Raw genomic sequence first — 21,226 nt, 5'->3', positions numbered from 1 at the left:
TAAATGCATGCAAACATATACATATACATATATGCATACATATGCATGGTATGTACATGAAAGTTTGAAAAACTCTAATACAAGCAAAGCTAAAAAGCCACCTAATTGCAAACAGAATTGCTTTAACTTAAACGAGGGCGAGACCTATTGCATTTTCAATGCTTGTTTACTTTGATTCCATCAAGATGGCATTCAGATGTGTCACACATTTTCCATAAATTCTGAATGGTAGCACTCTAGTTGCTCATTAGATCACTGTAGTAAAGCTACTGCTCACCAGGGAAGTCTGCTGCTGGTACTCAAAGTGCATGTTTCAGTCTGCATGTCAGAATTTGAAGAGGATTTGAGAAGTCAAAATGTGCCCTAATCTTTCTTTCTGCAGCACTAATCATAATTTCTATGGCAAAATGAACCCCCTCATTGTGTTCCTTTGCAAATTAAATGTTTTAAGTGTCACCACTTTATTCCAATTAAAATGGCATCAGGTGTGCCATACTTTTGTCATAAGTAAGACTGTTAGCGCTCTAGTTGTTCTTTAAAACACTCTGGGACATTCTGTCATTGGGCTATACTCGGGCTACATCTCGGTGATATTTGTGCTACATTTGGGCTCTTTTTTCTCTGGTGGCCATCTTGAGAGACTTATTTGTTTGAAGTTTCCTAATTTCCTCATGTACAACAGTCTCCTTTGTAGGAAATACTTTCAGGTTTTTTACTTTCATTCCATCAAGAAGGCATTCAGATTTATCACACATTTGCCATAAATTCGGAAGGTTAGCACTCTAGTTGCTTATTAGAACACTGTAGTAAAGCTACTGCTCACCAGGGAAGTCTGCTGCTGGTATTGAAAGTGCATGTTTCAGTCTGCATGTCAGAATTTTTTAATGAAATAGAAGAGGATTTGAGAAGTCACTCAAAATGTGCACTAATCATAATTTCTATGGCAAAATGAACCTCCTCATTGTGTTCCTTTTAAATTAAACTACTCACTCTCTACTACTCACTCGCTACTACTTTCTAATACTCACTCTCTACTACTCTCTCTCTACTACTCTCTACTACTCTCTACTACTACTCTCTACTACTCACTCTCTACTACTCCCTACTACTCACTCTACTGCTCTCTACTACTCTCTACCACTCACTCTCTACTACTCTACTACTCACTCTCTACTACTCTCTACTACTCTCTCTCTACTACTCCCTCTCTACTACTCACTCTACTCTACTACTCTCTACTACCCACTCTCTACTACTCACTCTCTACTACTCTACTACTCTCTACTACTCTCTACTACTCACTCTCTACTACTCACTCTCTACTACTTTAATACTCTCTACTACTCACTCTCTACTACTCACTTTCTACTACTCACTCTCAACTACTCACTCTCTACTGCTCTCTACTACTCACTCTACTACTCTCTACTACTCTCTACCACTCACTCTCTACCACTCTACTACTCACTCTCTACTACTCTCTACTACTCTCTCTCTCTACTCACTCTCTACTACTCACTCTTCTACGCCCTACTACTCTCTCCCTACTACTCACTCTCTACTACTCACTCTCTACTACTCTACTACTCACTCTCCACTACTCACTCTCTACTACTCGCTCTCTACTACTCTCTACTACTCACTCTACTTCTCACTCTCTACTACTCTACTACTCTCTACTACTCTCTCTACTACTCACTGTCTACTACTCACTCTCTAGTACTCTCTCTCTACTGCACACTTTTCACTACTTGCTCTCTACTACTCACTCTACTACTCACTCTACTACTCACTCTCTACTACTCCCTACTACTCACTCTACTACTCACTCTCTACTACTCTCTACTACTCACTCTCTACTACTCCACTACTCTCTACTAATCACTCTCTACTACTCACTCTGTACTACTCTCTACTACTCACTCTTTACTACTCTCTATTACTCACTCTCTACTACTTTCTATCCACTACTCACTCTCTACTACTCACTCTCTCCTACTCTCTACTACTCACTCTCTACTACTCTCTCTCTACTACTTTCTACTACTCTCTACTACTCACTCTCTACTACTCTCTACTACTCGCTCTCTACTACTCTCTCTCTACTACTCTCTACTACTCACTCCACTACTCATTCTCTACTACTCATTCTCTACTACTCTCTCTCTGCTACTCAGTCTCCACTACTCACTCTCTAATACTCTCTACTACTCACTCTCTAATATTCACTCTCTACTACTCTCTACTACTCACTCTCTACTACTCTCTACTACTCACTCTACTACTCACTCTTTGCTACTCTCTACTACTCTCTACTTCTCACTCTCTACTACTCTCTACTACTCACTCCCTACTACTCACTCTACTACTCTGTCCTACTCACTCTCTGCTACTCTCTCTACTACTCTCTACAACTCTCTCTCTACTCTCTACTCTCTATTACTCATCCTCTACTCTCTACCTCTCTCTACCTCTGTCTCTACTACTCTCTACCTCTCTACCTCTACCTCTCTATCTCTACGTCTCTACCTCTACACCTCTACCTCTCTACCTCTCTCTACCTCTCTCTACACGCACACATATGCACATATATGCATATGCATTTATAAATATATATGTGTATATATATATACATACATATATAAACATATATATAATCTGCATATCTATATAAATACAAATATAAATGCATGCATACATATACATCTATGCATGTTATGTACATGACATTTTGAAAAACACTAATAAAAGCAAAGCTAAAAAGCCACCTAATTACAAACAGAATTGCTTTAACTTAAACGAGGGCGAGACCTATTGCATTTTCAATGCTTGTTTACTTTGGTTCCATCAAGAAGGCATTCAGATGTGACATTTTTGCCATAAATTCTGAATGGTAGCACTCTAGTTCCTCATTAGATCACTGTAGTAAAGCTACTGCTCACCAGGGAAGTCTGCTGCTGGTACTCAAAGTGCATGTTTCAGTCTGCATGTCAGAACTCTTTAATGAAATAGAAGAAGATTTGAGAAGTCAAAATGTGACCTAATTTTTCTCTCTGCAGCACTAATCATAATTTCTATGGCAAAATGAACCCCCTCATTTTGTTCCTTTGCAAATTAAATGTTTTAAGTGTTACCACTTTGTTCCAATCACGATGGCTTCAGGTGTGCCATACTTTTGTCATAAGTAAGACTGTTAGCGCTCTAGTTGTTCTTTAAAACACTCTGGGATTTCTGTCATTGGGCTATACTTGGGCTACATCTCGGTGATATTTGTGCTACATTTTTGTCTCTGGTGGCCATCTTGGGAGACTTGTTATGAAGTTTCCTCATTTCCTCATTTACTACAGTCTCCACAGTAGGCATACTGTCAGTTTTTTTACTTTGATTCAATGAAGAAGGCATTCAGATGTGTCACACATGTGCCATAAATTCAGAATGTTAGCACTCTAGTTGCTCATTAGATCACTGTAGTAAAGCTACTGCTCACAAGGGAAGTCTGCTGCTGGTATTGAAAGGGCATGTTTCAGTCTGCATGTCAGAATTCTTTAATGAAGTAGAAGAGGATTTGAGAAGTCACTCAAAATGTGCCCTATTTTTTCTTTCTGCAGCACTAATCATACATTCTATGGCAAAATGAACCCCCTCATTTTGTTCCTTTTTAAATTAAATGTTTTAAGAGTTACCACTTTATTCCAATCAAGATGGCTTCAGGTGTGCCATACGTTTATCATAAGTAGGAGTGTTAGCGCTCTAGTTGTTCTTTGGAACACTCTGGGAAACTGCAGTAGAACACAAAGGAATCAACTGACAGTCTCTGTCCTTGTTGGATGTACATGTTTTACTGAGAATGTCAGACTTCATTCTCACATGACTAAGAAAGATAATGTGAATTTACAGAAAAAATGCTCTCAGTTTAACTTATAGATCACCTTCCAAACCTCTGTGGGCAAAGCATGTGAAAATAGTTTTCTCTCAAACATAATTCATGATATCCCAGCAGAAGGCTTTTTCACATGGTAAAATCACCTTAGAACATACCACAGTTCCTAAAATGAGTATGGTACCATCAACAAATGATTTATAATGTAACTAAAGTCTTAAAACCTTCTATTAACTGCAATGCTTTTTAATGAGGTGCTATCATGTATATTGGTCCCAGGATGGCTGCCAACACTTCTTGGATGAAGTGCTGACAGCCAATCAGATCTCACGATGAGATGTGTGGTTAGGCTCTGCCCAGATATATATGTGATTTTACTTTTGATTTTCTCAGGAACTACGGATTTACACAATTTAAGCAAAAGGCACAACTCTGAACCAAGGTCTACCTTTCTGCCAAATTTGGTGTAATTCCGTTCAGCAGTTCGGGCTGTAGCTGTGTCAACAGGTCCTATGGGAAATTGCATGGGAAAAACCTGTTTTGGGACCCCCCTTTTTTCTCAGCCCCCGCTTGATGAATCACCACGAAACTTTCAGGATAGGAGCGGACCGGAGCTGGCCAAAAGTTTGGAAAATTTCGCGAAGATTCATCAACCAGCGCCAGATTTATTGGGAATAGAATGTTGCGGATTTCCTATGGAAAATAGGTCCTAACTATAAATACCTACTGGCGACCGCCAGTAGGTAATATATATATATTCACTTAAAAAACCTTAGGTTTCACACATGTTATAGTTAGGTGGATATTTCACTCGTAAAAAACCAATGAAATCCCCCCGTTATAGTTAGTTCAGATAACTATAACTCGCGCGCCCGCAATCCACTCATGACGTCACACATTACATCACTCATGACATGGTCAGTGGCATCACTCATGACATCACTGATGACATCATCCTTGTGATAGAGTGGCGGTCGCGCGAGTTATAGTTATCTGAACTAACTATAACGGGGGAATTTCATTGGTTTTTTACGAGTGAAATATCCACCTAACTATAACATGTGTGAAACCTATGGTTTTTTAAGTGAATTTGCAAGGTTTTTTAAATGCTAATTCCTAACTATAACGTGTGTGAAACCTATGGTATTTTCAGTGAATTTGTACAGTGTTTTTAAATGCTAATTTATTTATGTATTATTATTTTTTTTATATATTTATTTTACAATAAACTACGTATTAACATTTTTTTTGGGGGGGTTTTCACGGTGCGCGCACGGTGCGCGCACCCCCGCGATTTTTAAAAAATGTTTGGGTTTTTTTCTGCCTTCGGGGTCCTTCAGGGACCCCCTGACAAAGGCTAGGGGGTCAGGAACTCTCTACCCTGCCCCTTTTTCACGTTCGCCACCTTCCTTTTTCACTCTCGCACTGAAAATAAACAAAATGGCGGCCGACACTTCCTGATTTCGACCGATTCGAACGTTGACTAACATGTACCACCAATCAGAATTACGCTCGCGCACGTTAGGGTGCTCGCACGGTGCTCACACGGTGCGCGCACGGTGCGCGCACCCTGCGCGCGTATAGATATTGATATGCTTTTAAATGCTATTTTCTCAGGAAATACTGAACAGATTTACACCAGACCTGCAAAAGGCACTTCCTTGACCTTATGGCTACCTCTCTGCCAAATTTCAAGTAATTCTGTTCAGCCGTTCGGGCTGTAGCTGTGTCTAAAGGTCCTATGGGAAAATGCATGGGGAAAACGTGTTTTGGGACCCCCCTTTTTTTTCGGCCCCTACTTGACGAATCACCCTGAGTCTTTCAGGGTAGGAGCTGAACGGAGCGCCCCATTAGTTTTGAAAATTTCGAGAGGATTCGTCAACCGGCGCAAAAGTTATTCAAAATAGAATTTTCTGATTTCCTATGGAAACACGATCCTAACTATAACTATCAACTGGCGACCGCCAGTAGATAATATATCTATATACACTGAAAAATCAAAAGATTACAGGGACGTCATTGTTGGCTCAGATTTCACTCATACAAAACCATAGAAATACAGCAGTCGTAGTTACCTGAGCTAACTGTAACTTACACCCCTGCAATGCACTAAATTTGACCTCACATATTACATCACCGATGACATCTCAAATGACCACTGATGACACCATCCACAGAACAAGTCACACACCCAGTCACATGTAATAAGGCGGATGGGATATCTGTCAAGATTGTGATGGAGTACTCTTCTGCCAAACTCTAAATCAGGACCTTAGTCAGGATTACAATTCATATTCATATGAGAGACCAATATCTGCTAGCACCCTGGTAATCAATAGGAGATTTTTAATACAGCAAGTCGGCAGTTGGCCTTCATAGCCCAGAAGTTTCAAAAGAGAAAGATTGTTTTTCTGGCTGTAAAGCTAGGGAATAAATGTAAGCCCCTTTCGTACAAGGCTAATGCCTTGTAAGCATACATACAGAAGGTTTCTCCTCATAATAGGGTAACATTTTGAGAATGCATATGTAAAATAGCAGTCTGAAGAAAGACAGGGTTTACATCAGTGATCCTTCTATGTTACTCGGTCATTGTATTCCACCCCCACCAAACAAAAGAAGTAGACTGTCTTTTGAGGTACTCCTTGACTCAAGTTAGCCTGGCTGATGAGGGGTGATGCCCCGAAACTGGTCCCAGGATGCTTGTTTTCGGTCTAGGGAGGACCTGGCTTGACAGTTCGGGCTGGACTGTTCCCAATGAGGAGCAGCGTTAAGACTGATTTGCATATGGCTGGGACCAAACTGGGGTGGTGTGGTGATCAAAAGAACAATGGATTAAACCCAGATCTTTGTTACTGGGGGTGAATGTTTTCATTGTTCAACATTCTGTCCATCATTTGTTCCTTTTGCTTTTGTCGCCCTAAGTGGGAATGGTATGCCCAGATGTGGGTCCTGTGCTCACTTCGTCACTAGATTCAAGCCAGCCTGGCTGATGAGGGGTGATGCACCAAAACTGGTCCCAGGATGCTTATTTCCGGTACAGGGAGGACCTAGCTTGGCGGTCCGGGCAGGACTGTTCCCATGAGGAGCAGGGTCAAGACTGATTTGCATATGACTGGTTCCAAACTGGGGTGACAAGGTGATCAAAAGAACAATGTATTAAACCTAGATCCCTTGTGACTGCAGGTGAATGTTTGCATTGTTCAGCATTCCATCCATCATTTGTTCCTTTTACTTTTAGAAAGTTTACTTTTTTTTACTGCCCTTAGCCCTTTTGTACATGTAGCCTGTCTTGGGTCACATGACTTGGTGTAGCTGACAGTCTTTGTGAATCCATCCCAGACAGTCACACAGGAGAGGGATTAGGTGTGCCTCAATGAGCCATTTGTTGGCAGGATGAGGGGGCAAACCTGAGCAGAGCCCAATTTGCAACTGAATAGGGAGCGCTCTGCCCTCATACAAAGGACCTAACACCTCCACATTGTCTCTGCAGGCAGCTTGGAGCCAGGGCAGGGGAGTCAGGAAATCTCATGCACTTCAAAGTCAGTATCTAGAAGCTTCTCTCACCTTCCAGAAGGAGGGCACCAGCATGCAAAAAGGGCACCTCAGACACCAACTCTTCAGTACACTTCTGGATCTGTGGCCTCTGCCAGGGAGAATGCTTTGCTGCTTGAAGGACTGCTAGTCTGCTGGACTCTTGCCCTACTTGACTGCTGTTTTGTTGAACTGCTGCCCTGCTGTCCTCTTACATGGGAGAGGAGAACTGGACCTGCAACTTCAACTTGACCCAAGGGCAACCTGAGTGACTCCAAGTGCTAGTCTGCTGGCCTCCTGATCTCCTGATCTGAGGCTCAGGGACATAAAAGTCTCCCCAACATCCTGCTCCAGCACCTGGACCCAGCAGAAGTGTGTTCCTGACCCCAAGTGGTGCCCCTCAGGTCATGGACCCTTGGTGTGGCTTTATAGAGCTGTATTGAAGTTCTGGGCTCTTCACCATCACAAATGGGCCTGTTTGTGCCCAAATCTTGCCGCCAGCGCCGCCGTTCAACGCGTAGCTCCAGCAGCAGCTCATTTATGCTACAGCATCGACCTCTCGCAGGGACCGCCAAAGCAAAGCTCCAGCAACGCCCATCCGCAACACGTGGCCTCCTCTTCAGACCACTATGACAGCCTTCTGTGACAGTCTCCCTGCTCCTCGTGGCCCACTACATTGAGAACAATGATATGGCGAGTGTAGTCGACCTGTGCTCCACCGGGGTGGCCTGAACGTGTGACTTTAACCTGGTCCACTGCATCCAGATATCGATAGCTGGTGCTATGTGCTTTTTGGTGCTATTTCCACTAACATCATAAAAAATTCATAACTCCGTTTCTATTGACTAGATTTGTGTCATTTTTGAGTCAAATAATTTATTAAAATGTACTTTCTTTTCTAAACTGGTGTGGGATTTCTCGTGTTGTGTTTTCACTTTATCACTGATTGAGTTCTGCATAAATACTTTACACATTTACTCTAAGATAAGCCAGACAGCTTTTTGTGGCAAGCTACCAAGGGTTAAGCACATTGGCGGCTGATGAAGTTTGAGAGTGGTGGGCTTGGCTTCGCCTTGGGTCGGGGGCACAGCATAGTATTTTATGAGAGGCTAGTTGCCATTTCCTGTGCAAATCGTTTTCTTTTTTAAAAATGGGACAGATTGATGCAGTTTCTCTTTTTAAACATGACCAATTAGAGAACTAAGAGGCAAGACAGTTGTCAGAAAAACCCTGTAACATAGCCCAGTTTATTATAGTGCAATATTATCAATACCTTTGGGTCGAGTTCTCATAGTCCATATATGAAAACTGTAGAAGAGGTAAAAACAAACCCTTAACATAAGGAAAAACAAGTAGATACCCAATTTCTAGCTGATTTGTTCAAAGTTAAAACAAAAAACGTGGATAAATCAGGGCTACCCCACTTAAATTGTGTGACCTTGGGCAAATATTTTACCTCACCGAAACTCTTTTCATTCATTATTGCGTATGAAAGCGCTTTCAAATATTTGCATTCAAAAACCTATTGCGTTTGATTTAATACACTATGACGTTAATATGTCACTTTATAACACTTCGCTTACAAGTAATTATTGAAGTTATAGTTTTTATACATGATTATACATTTGAAAACGCACTTGAGCAAGGAATAGTTCATATAAATCTGCGGGCATACAGTAATTCTAACCGGCATGCAACATTACAATTAGATTAGAGATAAACTAATTTCCAGAAAAAGCTTTTTTCCTTTTCAGATATATATTTTAATTTTTATATTTTTTTGTATTCAATATTAAAAAAGAAAAATATTAGGGTTAAAAAGGTTCTGTGAATATATTTGGCACATGTGCTGAGACATTGCGGCTAGTGGCCACATCGGTTAAGCCAATGCCTGATTTTTCACACAGGGTCCGCATCTCATGGAGTGACTCTGTCTCCACCGGACCTGCCCACCGAATACCTAATCCTAGACCGTGCCACCAGTTGGTTAAGTTCCGTGACATCCCTTGATTCCTTGGCAGCAGCGATCTCCCTGTTCATTGCCAGCGCTACTTGCATAGTGTCTATTTATAGTATTTAAGGGCACCCTTATCATCGCTGTCACCCTTGCAGTGCCGCTCCATTTGGGCATCGGAGCACCGCCCCACTGCTTTCTCGCAGTGCGAGAAGCAGAAAATAAAATGGTATTGAAAATACCATTTTATTTTCTGCTTCTCACGTTGCGAGAAAGCAGACGGCATTGGTAGCAGCCCGGTTGGGGGCGGGCGGGAGTTATGCCTGGTTGTGGGCGGTCAGGTGGGCGGGTCAGGGAAGAGTGGCTTCCACCATTCTGTGTGCCCTGACTGCTTGGTCGGCCCTGGGGCCAACCAAAGCAGTCATGCTCACCGTACATTTTCTCTATGTAGGCTACATGCAGCCTACATAGAGAAAATGGCTTCCCTACTGGTGCCCGGCTGGGCGCCGCCCGGGACTCCTCACCAATCACAACGCTGCCATTGCAGCGTTGTGATTGGCTTACAGGAGGGAGGGAGCTGCATCATGCCTGTTCCTGTTGAGAATGCGGGAGGGACCCTGGCCCAAGAGCAGAGGCGGCGGCGCGGCACGACCTGGTCAGGTAAGAAGTTTTGTTTTTATGTTTTTATTTTACTTTTAATGTTAAACCCAACCCCCCCGCAAACACCCCCCCGCCCGCATTGGTGCCAACGCACAGCCCCCCCACGTGTATTGCCGCCAATGTAAAGCGTTTTGTGTCCGTTCAGCTTCTCTTGTTCTCCCGCCCGCTCCCTCCCCCCCGCAGCAGCCGAACATATCCGTGTTTTAGAAATGATGAACAGGGCTCACCTCACTCCTGTCAATAAGTGCATGTGAGAGAGTCTGGGGCGGCATGTTAAAAGATCTGCCTTAATAATGTATGCATCTATAATTACATCTTAACGTTTGTTCCTGAATTGTGTTTTTTCATAATGGGAAGCTTTTTTTTGTAGGCTCAGTCCCCTCTCTGCCCCTTATCACTCTATTTTCCAATTTATGACCATCCGGTTGGTGGGGGTGAGTGGAGAGTGTTCTGGGGCTGCCCCCGGCTGACACCACCACTGGATAAGGTACTTCTGACATTACGGGTAATGGCGGGGGGGAGGGGAAAGCAGCCACATAAACACTGGATGCCAGACTCAGGCGAGTTATTTTCACCCCTGCTGTGTAGAGTGCGCGCGCCGTGTGATCTGCTGCAGGTGAGATTTCGGGGAGGTAGGTCTGGAGCCTGGGAAGTTACTCAGTGAGGGGGTTTTGTTCCCTCCTTCTGTTTGCGATGTCATTTCGTGTAAGGCGCTGAGCTGCCCACTTTAGAGCGTGTAAACAAGGTTCAGGTTTCAGCGTCTGTTCCACATCCTGTGATTCTGGGCAAATCACTTACCCTCTCCTGCCTCATATACACTTTGAATATATCCCTGTGTAATGTAACTACATACCTGCCAACTTGTATATTCAGTTATTTTAGTGACAATTGCGCACCTCATGAGTGGAAATCACTTTTCACTCAGCTGCAGTAACAGTTGGACACTTCTACTCAGCAACCAATCTAACCTCAACATTTGAAACCGCTGCTTTAAACTGCCTGGATCTCACCCATTCAGAGGTCCGATATTCTGGCTACCTAGTCCCACTGAACTATCAAGATAGCACACTGTTTCCGAATGAACTATGCTTCACACTAGCCAACCAATCTGCAACCACAGCGAATATCTCACTGTTATGCTATACATAAATGGAATTCAAGAAAACATTTTCAAATACACTGTTCTCAGGGGTCTGATTTTATTGATTTAAGGCTTTGTGAATTACTAAGTGAAACATCTATCGATATGTCCCTGTATAGTAAATACAGGTGTGTCATTTGTATGTGGCCCCGCCGTTTAGAAAGCTGTCATGTCTCCGCACAGACCTCTTCATTATGCTTGCACCCCTACAACTGAAACTGCTGTATTCTGAAGCTAGCCACGTGCCATCTTCTATTGCTGCTCAGTTGCGTGAGTGCTGGGGCTTATTTGACATAAATATTTCGTATCACTAATCCGAGTTTTGATTTATAGGTGGAAACACACCTGCTAGGAACAGAAGGCATTAATCCTTCATTGTGCACCCTCAATTCAATATTCATGCCCTCATTAATGGTAGTTAGTGTATGATAGATTGCCGCCCTGACACTCGGAGGCCAAGTTTTGAGTCACTTCTCACTGAACTATGTTGGGGCCAGTGTTCTTAATGGAATGCAGAAATTCATAGACCGATAAACGCACGTGTTCTGGTATTCAGCCCTGTTTGCAATCCATGTCTGCGTATTTATTCTTCCACAAAGCTTAGTCACTCAAGTAAATAATACCTTGCTTGATGATCGAATTGCTTGTTCAGCACCAAAAAGGGGGTCATTTATCTAAGTTGGCAATCCTGCCGATATGTACAAGCAGCAGTTTGTGTCACTCTTCAGATTCCAGAGGTGCCTCGCTGTCCAGGAGGTAGGTACTGGACTGGTAGACATACTCTTACAGTACAGAGCACGCAGGTACTTGACCAGGGGTAGACATGATCTGACAGTACAGAGGATACCAAAAAAATCAACAGGAGAGGAAGGGATCTACACGGCTAGTCCCCTCAGTAGATTATTCAAAATCAACAAAGCCAGTGTACAGTAAATCAGAACAAAGGGCACTGTTAGTCAAAAGAGCACAGGTCCACAGTTTCCATACAAACCGGTATGTTCAGGAAAAGAAAGTAGACCTCTATGAAACAATACCCAATTGGTATTAAAAGCCCTCACTCGCCAACCTGGTTGGTGACATGCTTCATCATCGGGCTTCCACTGGGACGACCGAATGTCATCCCAGTGTGCTGCAACGCCAGGTTACTGCGGAGCGGGGTTCTTGTGTGGGGGTAGTGAATTTAAAATCTCCAATTGAGTCAAAAAATAAAACTTTAATAATTTTGCTAATTGGAAAGGAATAAAAGGGAGTGAGGGTCAAAAAAATAAAAGACCTGGTTCACTCCGCGGCGGTCAACATGTTTCTGCCTCTATGAGTGTTAATCGGGCATTCTTCAGGACCAGAGTGGAGGTGCGGAACCCCGGTGGTGTGAACACTCTAAGGTTCACCCTACCATGGGCTATTTGTGTGAAAATCAAAAACTTAATAGTGAAAACTCCGCCAGAAATTGTTACTTATTAAGGGGAGAGGAACGAGTTTACTCTGACATTACAAATGACAAACAAACAGAAAGACAAAACATAAAAAGAATTATCAGTGTTTGTCGCAAAATCGTGCTCTACAACTCAGGAGTTAAGAACAGTCGTGCTCAGAGGACAAATGAGTGCCACTAGATCTACCTCAGGTGCAAAAAGGTGAAGAAATGTGCACCTAGGTATATTCAAGTATCGGTGTTAGATAACGGCTCGTTATCATATCGAATGTGACTATTAGTCAAATCTCGGAACGCACGTGAAATGTATTGGCGTGCCACTCAAAATACGGAGAAACGGGAGGGCTAGGGACTGATTCAACTGCCCACGATGCTCAGTATGCACGTATTAGGGTAAAATCTTACAGAGAGGCTAATCCGTTAAATGCCTCATGGATCCCGGGAGGGGGGTGGGAGCAAAATGGCACACCCTGCATCAGGGAAAGATAAAGAGAAAGGGGAGTCCGGGTCATTAACTCGAACGGAGGAGAAAGCAAGAACCCGCTTACCTTCTCGGGCGGGGAGCGGTATGTGTTACTTACGCCCTTGCTGCTCAGCACCCGTGGTAAACCTACACAGCCTCTTGCTGCCGGGTCCGGATGGTAGAGATCCGGGACCGGAGGTGCGTATAAAAGACAATCGGAGCATCCCCGGTTGGGCTCACTGAGAGAGCTTCTACCTGATTGGGTAGAATGATCCAGCTCCGTTACTGATTGGATATGGGATATCCAATAGGAGTGACGAAAAGAAAAAAGAGTCGTTCTTCGTGCTGAACGACGTGTAGAAAAAAGAAAGAAGGGAGGCACAAAACTTTAATGGCAGGTTCCTAGAGGGACACAAACCAACACAGACCACACGGGAAGTGTGCAAAGGGGCCTGATGTGAGGGCCCGACCCCAAATAGGTGGAGGTAGAGTGTTATGCATACGCTGAGATTCGTTCTGCTCGAAGTGACCAATCGGCAGACTCGCGTATTCGAAAAGTGCCTAGATATGCATAAGGGGTATGGGGCAGGTGATTAATCCCCAACTGTCTCAAATAAAACATATATAAAAAGGATATGTATCGTAATGGATGGGAAAGTAGATAACGCCAAATGACATAATTAAGTCATAGCAGCTGAGGTCTCTTAGTCACAGGAGTTCCTAATGTATAAAAAGTTAGAAAATACTCATCCTGTGGACTGAGAGTATATTACAGAATATTAGTCCAAGGAACATTATCATTTAACCCATGAAGGTTAGTCCCCAGGCGATAGACCCATCTCTGCTCCCTTTCAAAGAGTACTTTAGGGATGTTTCTGCCTTTTGAAATCTCTTCGATCACAGTCCACTTTAAGTCATTGGTGGTATGGTTGACGGATAGAAAGTGTTCACTCATTTTTGTAGTAGCACGTTTACACCTGATGTTGCTCCGGTGTTCGCATATCCGGAGTTTGACCTTCCTCGTCGTCATCCCCACGTATCGTAGACCGCAGGGGCATGTAATGAGGTAGACCACATTTGAAGTGTTACAGTTCGTATGACCTCTTTGGGTTCAGACCTTGTTAGGTTCAAGGTTAAGGGTTTTAGTGTGTGAGGTCAGATGGCATATGCTACAGTCAGAGCAAGGAAAGTGTCCAGTGATCTTGGGGAGGCCCCATGCTTCAGTTATGGTTCTTTGTGGGGTCTCAGGGAACATCAAAGGGCGTGTATGTACAAGATTATTGCGGAGGCTCTGAGCGCGTTTAAACGAAAAGAGCGGTTTTTCCCAGTTACGATTAATGCTGTTGATTATACCCCAATGTTTGTTGATAGTTTTTTTCAGTTGGTTGGAAAGGGTACTGTAGGTGGTAACACACGTTAGTGGGATTGGAGCAGTGTCTTTTGCATAGTCAGTTAGGAGTACATCCCTTGGTTGGTTTCTCGCACGTTTGTAGCTTCTGGAAAGGAGAGGGGAAGGGTACCCTCTAGCTCTCAATTTGGTTGTTAGATCGTGAGATTGGGCCTTGAAATCGCTCAGGGTGGTGCAATTTCGTCGTAGGCGGAGAAATTGTCCATAGGGTAAATTCTCCCTCAAGGTGCGTGGATGGAAACTAGTGAACTCGAGGAGATTGTTCCTCGAAGTAGGCTTGTAATAGGTCCTGGTTTGGAAGGACCCTTGTGTCTTAGTGATCACTACATCAAGGAATACAACTTCAGACTCGTCATATGTGTGTGTAAAATTCAGGTTCGGATTCAGAGTGTTGATCCAAGTGAGGAAAGACTGGAGGGTGTTGCTGTTACCTTGCCAGATCAATAGCACATCGTCTATATATCGCTTCCATAAGCCTATGGAAGAGCGATATGGGTTTGAAGTAGGGAGGATGAACTCTTGTTCAAAAGCATACACGTACAGTCCAGCTACACTGGGAGCGAAGGTACTCCCCATGGAAGTACCTGTGGATTGGAGATACAGATGTCCCTGGTATTCAAAGAAATTCTTCTTCAAGGCCAAAGAAGCACATTGAATTATGAACTCCTTTGTGGTTCTATACTCCCAGGGAGTGGAGTCAAGTGACTCTTCCAGGACCCTGATGGTTTCGTCCTGGGGAATGCTCGTATAAAGGCTTTCTATGTCTAATGTCACCAGTATGGTGTGTTCTGAGCACGTGGTGTTATTGAGTAGTTTCAGAAGGTCCTTAGTATCCTTAAGGTAAGTGGAGGATTTTTGGACCAAGGGTTTCAGGAAGTGGTCACAGAAACGTGATAGGGGTTCCAAAAGAGAGCCGATCCCCGAGACTATAGGACGTCCTGGGGGAGGGACTCTCTCTTTATGGATTTTAGGAAGTGTGTAGAAATACGGGATATTCCCCGGGCCTTCAGTGAGGAATCGTGCTTCAGCCCTGGTGATGATACCTTGTGTCTGTGCATCTTCAACAATACTCAGGATCTCAACCTTAAGCTCATCAGAGGGATCATTGAGGAGTGGTGTGTAATTCCGACGATTGTTTAACAATCGGAGACACTCTTGGTCGTAGTCGGTAGTATTCAGTAGTACGACTGCGCCCCCCTTATCTGCAGGTTTTATGGTCAGGTTGGGGTCCGCACGGAGAGAGGTGATGGCTCTGTATTCATCTGCCCTCAAGTTCTTAAAAGTAGTGGGGATGACTATATGTTCAATTTCGGCAAACACTGCTCGTTCAAAGGTTGTGATTTCCACAGGGATGGTATGTGGAGGGGGGTTAAAGGTGGATGGTGGGCGAAGGGGGGTGTCCCCTACGTCCATGTCAGCTTCATCTGTGATGCGACCTTCAAAGAAAGCTTTTAGTTTCAACTTCCTGAAGAATGCTGCAAGCTCGCAGTGAAGGCGGAATTTGTCGGGACGGGCTGATGGAACAAAACCCAATCCCTTTTCCAAAATGGATCTCTCTTGGTCTGTCAGTGTTTTGTTCGACAGATTGACGATCAAGCTGTCGAGGTGCTCGGTCCCGAGGCCAACTGTTCCTGAGCTTGTTTGCTCCGGGTGTGGTTGCCCACTGGGTCGTCTTGTACCCAGTGTACTCTTTGGTTGGGCCCTCTCCGCCGGCCTTTTCCCCTTTGGCCCCTCTCTAAAAAAGGGGGCTGTGTAAAGGGATTAGGGGGGTACATTGGGGACGCATATCCAGGGTTCCAACCCAAATGTGGGCCGAACGGGTAATGGAATTGCATGGGGTGTGGGCCCATAGTACCTTGTTGTGGGGGAAAGTTTGCCCATGGTGCTTGATTAGAAGGGGGGCGTGTTCTTCCTCTTTGTCTGCCTCTTCTGGTTTGTCTGAAACTGTTGTTACTAGAACCACTACTGTTAGAGGAGTCATCATCTGTGCCATAGGAGTTGGCTTCAGTTCTACGTATGGCCACAAAGGCAGGGTCAGCATAAGGATAGATTTTATTAAATTCAAATTTTTTCAGATCTTTCTGAAATTGATTCACCTTGCTCTGTGTGAGATTTTCTTTATACTCATTGATGTCTTTATTCAGTTCATCAAGTCGTTTTTTAAAACCCGTGAGTGTGGTTTTAAATTGTGTCTCTGTCTGGGTAATCTCAATCATAATTGCCTCGGACAGTCGGACGGCTGTTTTTATGATTAGGACTAACCAGTCTCGAGTGCAATGCCATGCTATCATTGCCCAGTCTTTTCTGAAGGTGGCATCCTCCAGAAAGATACGTGGAGCGTTGGTTACTAGTAGGCCCCTTGGGGCTGTATTAGTCCGTAGGTACTCCGTTAGGATAGTGCCATGAAGAATCGTGCGAATCCGGTTTTTCTTCAACTCAGAGAGTTGTTCCCATTCGCTTGCATATGTTACTGTTTGCGATATGGAAGGGTCTGCAAATAGTGAGGGGCGTGCTAGGATAGCATCCACCTCAGAATCTGAGAAAGTAAGGCCAAGGGAGGCCATACTGACTGGGGAAAGGGGGATGATGAAATCCCGGGAAGATAGAAAGAACCACCGCCTAAGGTAAGGGGGGGAAACAAATGGTCTCTCACAGCTGTGCGCTGCTGAACTATCAAAAAAATCAACAGGAGAGGAAGGGATCTACACGGCTAGTCCCCTCAGTAGATTATTCAAAATCAACAAAGCCAGTGTACAGTAAATCAGAACAAAGGGCACTGTTAGTCAAAAGAGCACAGGTCCACAGTTTCCATACAAACCGGTATGTTCAGGAAAAGAAAGTAGACCTCTATGAAACAATACCCAGTTGGTATTAAAAGCCCTCACTCGCCAACCTGGTTGGTGACATGCTTCATCATCGGGCTTCCACTGGGACGACCGAATGTCATCCCAGTGTGCTGCAACGCCAGGTTACTGCGGAGCGGGGTTCTTGTGTGGGGGTAGTGAATTTAAAATCTCCAATTGAGTCAAAAAATAAAACTTTAATAATTTTGCTAATTGGAAAGGAATAAAAGGGAGTGAGGGTCAAAAAAATAAAAGACCTGGTTCACTCCGCAGCGGTCAACATGTTTCTGCCTCTATGAGTGTTAATCGGGCATTCTTCAGGACCAGAGTGGAGGTGCGGAACCCCGGTGGTGTGAACACTGTAAGGTTCACCCTACCGTGGGCTACTTGTGTGAAAATCAAAAACTTAATAGTGAAAACTCCGCCAGTCCCTAGCCCTCCCGTTTCTCCGTATTTTGAGTGGCACGCCAATACATTTCACGTGCGTTCCGAGATTTGACTAATAGTCACATTCGATATGATAACGAGCCGTTATCTAACACCGATACTTGAATATACCTAGGTGCACATTTCTTCACCTTTTTGCACCTGAGGTAGATCTAGTGGCACTCATTTGTCCTCTGCGCACGACTGTTCTTAACTCCTGAGTTGTAAAGCACGATTTTGCGACAAACACTGATAATTCTTTTTATGTTTTGTCTTTCTGTTTGTTTGTCATTTGTAATGTCAGAGTAAACTCGTTCCTCTCCCCTTAATAAGTAACAATTTCTGGCGGAGTTTTCACTATTAAGTTTTTGATTTTCACACAAGTAGCCCACGGTAGGGTGAACCTTAGAGTGTTCACACCACCGGGGTTCCGCACCTCCACTCTGGTCCTGAAGAATGCCCGATTAACACTCATAGAGGCAGAAACATGTTGACCGCCGCGGAGTGAACCAGGTCTTTTATTTTTTTGACCCTCACTCCCTTTTATTCCTTTCCAATTAGCAAAATTATTAAAGTTTTATTTTTTGACTCAATTGGAGATTTTAAATTCACTACCCCCACACAAGAACCCCGCTCCGCAGTAACCTGGCGTTGCAGCACACTGGGATGACATTCGGTCGTCCCAGTGGAAGCCCGATGATGAAGCATGTCACCAACCAGGTTGGCGAGTGAGGGCTTTTAATACCAACTGGGTATTGTTTCATAGAGGTCTACTTTCTTTTCCTGAACATACCGGTTTGTATGGAAACTGTGGACCTGTGCTCTTTTGACTAACAGTGCCCTTTGTTCTGATTTACTGTACACTGGCTTTGTTGATTTTGAATAATCTACTGAGGGGACTAGCCGTGTAGATCCCTTCCTCTCCTGTTGATTTTTTTGATAGTTCAGCAGCGCACAGCTGTGAGAGACCATTTGTTTCCCCACCTTACCTTAGGCGGTGGTTCTTTCTATCTTCCCGGGATTTCATCATCCCCCTTTCCCCAGTCAGTATGGCCTCCCTTGGCCTTACTTTCTCAGATTCTGAGGTGGATGCTATCCTAGCACGCCCCTCACTATTTGCAGACCCTTCCATATCGCAAACAGTAACATATGCAAGCGAATGGGAACAACTCTCTGAGTTGAAGAAAAAGCGGATTCGCACGATTCTTCATGGCACTATCCTAACGGAGTACCTACGGACTAATACAGCCCCAAGGGGCCTACTAGTAACCAACGCTCCACGTATCTTTCTGGAGGATGCCACCTTCAGAAAAGACTGGGCAATGATAGCATGGCATTGCACTCGAGACTGGTTAGTCCTAATCATAAAAACAGCCGTCCGACTGTCCGAGGCAATTATGATTGAGATTACCCAGACAGAGACACAATTTAAAACCACACTCACGGGTTTTAAAAAACGACTTGATGAACTGAATAAAGACATCAATGAGTATAAAGAAAATCTCACACAGAGCAAGGTGAATCAATTTCAGAAAGATCTGAAAAAGTTTGAATTTAATAAAATCTATCCTTATGCTGACCCTGCCTTTGTGGCCATACGTAGAACTGAAGCCAACTCCTATGGCACAGATGATGACTCCTCTAACAGTAGTGGTTCTAGTAACAACAGTTTCAGACAAACCAGAAGAGGCAGACAAAGAGGAAGAACACGCCCCCCTTCTAATCAAGCACCATGGGCAAACTTTCCCCCACAACAAGGTACTATGGGCCCACACCCCATGCAATTCCATTACCCGTTCGGCCCACATTTGGGTTGGAACCCTGGATATGCGTCCCCAATGTACCCCCTAATCCCTTTACACAGCCCCCTTTTTTAGAGAGGGGCCAAAGGGGAAAAGGCCGGCGGAGAGGGCCCAACCAAAGAGTACACTGGGTACAAGACGACCCAGTGGGCAACCACACCTGGAGCAAACAAGCTCAGGAACAGTTGGCCTCGGGACCGAGCACCTCGACAGCTTGATCGTCAATCTGTCGAACAAAACACTGACAGACCAAGAGAGATCCATTTTGGAAAAGGGATTGGGTTTTGTTCCATCAGCCCGTCCCGACAAATTCCGCCTTCACTGCGAGCTTGCAGCATTCTTCAGGAAGTTGAAACTAAAAGCTTTCTTTGAAGGTCGCATCACAGATGAAGCTGACATGGACGTAGGGGACACCCCCCTTCGCCCACCATCCACCTTTAACCCCCCTCCACATACCATCCCTGTGGAAATCACAACCTTTGAACGAGCAGTGTTTGCCGAAATTGAACATATAGTCATCCCCACTACTTTTAAGAACTTGAGGGCAGATGAATACAGAGCCATCACCTCTCTCCGTGCGGACCCCAACCTGACCATAAAACCTGCAGATAAGGGGGGCGCAGTCGTACTACTGAATACTACCGACTACGACCAAGAGTGTCTCCGATTGTTAAACGATCGTCGGAATTACACACCACTCCTCAATGATCCCTCTGATGAGCTTAAGGTTGAGATCCTGAGTATTGTTGAAGATGCACAGACACAAGGTATCATCACCAGGGCTGAAGCACGATTCCTCACTGAAGGCCCGGGGAATATCCCGTATTTCTACACACTTCCTAAAATCCATAAAGAGAGAGTCCCTCCCCCAGGACGTCCTATAGTCTCGGGGATCGGCTCTCTTTTGGAACCCCTATCACGTTTCTGTGACCACTTCCTGAAACCCTTGGTCCAAAAATCCTCCACTTACCTTAAGGATACTAAGGACCTTCTGAAACTACTCAATAACACCACGTGCTCAGAACACACCATACTGGTGACATTAGACATAGAAAGCCTTTATACGAGCATTCCCCAGGACGAAACCATCAGGGTCCTGGAAGAGTCACTTGACTCCACTCCCTGGGAGTATAGAACCACAAAGGAGTTCATAATTCAATGTGCTTCTTTGGCCTTGAAGAAGAATTTCTTTGAATACCAGGGACATCTGTATCTCCAATCCACAGGTACTTCCATGGGGAGTACCTTCGCTCCCAGTGTAGCTGGACTGTACGTGTATGCTTTTGAACAAGAGTTCATCCTCCCTACTTCAAACCCATATCGCTCTTCCATAGGCTTATGGAAGCGATATATAGACGATGTGCTATTGATCTGGCAAGGTAACAGCAACACCCTGCAGTCTTTCCTCACTTGGATCAACACTCTGAATCCGAACCTGAATTTTACACACACATATGACGAGTCTGAAGTTGTATTCCTTGATGTAGTGATCACTAAGACACAAGGGTCCTTCCAAACCAGGACCTATTACAAGCCTACTTCGAGGAACAATCTCCTCGAGTTCACTAGTTTCCATCCACGCACCTTGAGGGAGAATTTACCCTATGGACAATTTCTCCGCCTACGACGAAATTGCACCACCCTGAGCGATTTCAAGGCCCAATCTCACGATCTAACAACCAAATT

This window comes from Triturus cristatus, chromosome 12 (assembly GCF_964204655.1).
Source record: "Triturus cristatus chromosome 12, aTriCri1.1, whole genome shotgun sequence".
Taxonomy (NCBI): Eukaryota; Metazoa; Chordata; class Amphibia; order Caudata; family Salamandridae; genus Triturus; species Triturus cristatus.
The sequence above is the reverse complement of the archived record's forward strand: the minus strand, read 5'-3'. Positions refer to the sequence as shown.